Source organism: Oncorhynchus masou, chromosome 3 (genome assembly GCF_036934945.1).
Source record: "Oncorhynchus masou masou isolate Uvic2021 chromosome 3, UVic_Omas_1.1, whole genome shotgun sequence".
Taxonomy (NCBI): Eukaryota; Metazoa; Chordata; class Actinopteri; order Salmoniformes; family Salmonidae; genus Oncorhynchus; species Oncorhynchus masou.
In genome coordinates this window covers 40,619,114-40,620,386 of record NC_088214.1, presented here as the reverse complement: position 1 = coordinate 40,620,386, position 1,273 = coordinate 40,619,114, and positions in this window count along the sequence as shown.

Below are 1,273 nucleotides of genomic sequence, written 5' to 3'. Positions count from 1 at the left end.
GAACACAGATTGCCCCGTCTACAATTTGATAGATTATTAACGTTTTAAAATACCTAACGTTGTATTACAAAAGTAGTTTGAAATATTTTGGCAAAGTTTATAGGCAACTTTTGAAATATCTTGTAGTGACGTTGCGTTTTTTGTAAGCTGTTTTTTTCTGGATCAAACGCGCTTTATAAATGGACATTTTGGATATATATGGACGGAATTAATCAATTGTGATGTTTATGGGACATATTGGAGTGCCAACAAAAGAAGCTCGTCAAAGGTAATGCATGTTTTATATTTTATTTCAGCGTTTTATGTAGCGCCTGCAGGGTTGCAATATGCTAACTCCTTTGTTTACTACTGGTGCAGATGGTGCAGGCTATCAGATAATAGCTTCTTATGCTTTCGCCGTAAAGCATTTTAAAAATCTGACATGTTGGCTGGATTCACAACGAGTGTAGCTTTAATTGAGTATCTTACATGTGTGATTTAATGAAAGTATTTTATTTGAATCTGGCGCTCTGCATTTTCCCTGGCAATTGACCAGTCGAGACATTTGCGTCCCGCCTATCCCTAACTAGTTTTAACAAAACCATATTGTGGATTGCTGTCTATCCCTGTCGATGGACTGCTTTCAGATTATGTGGAAGATTATGTAATTTCGCTGAATAATCCTTTTAACTAACTTCTTGATGGTGGGCATTGGCCAGGCAATAGGCACAATGGTTAAGCACTGACCAACCTGCATTGAGCACCTCCCAGACCAGGAAGTGAAAGCTAAAAGACACAGCATGCCTTAATCAGAACTCATCTTAACACGTGTAGTTGAAATAACCAATAATATTATGTTCTTATATCAATACCCATGTCATAATGTTGTAATGTATGTAATTTACACTACTGCTATTACAGCTTCAAATGAACTGGTCCAATTTATTCGTACATCATACAGTATCTGTGTTATATTCCTGTTTGTAGTTGTGCAAAATTAAATGACAAAATGAAATAGTTTCCTGTGTAAATATTAATTTTGTTTGTTGGTGCTGATAACAGGGGTGCTCTTATGGTTTTGAATTTGCTATCAAATTGTGCTATGCCATGTTTGTATTACAGATAAGTAAAAGTTGTTATTCTTTAAAAGTTTCATCCACAAGAACAAAAATCCGTTTAAATCATGTTGTGATTTACAGGGACCTTTTCCATTAACTTTACCAAGTGCCCTTTGAGTACTACAATGTGGGTTACTATTGAAAAAACATATCAGAGTAAACTGTAAAGACCAAAA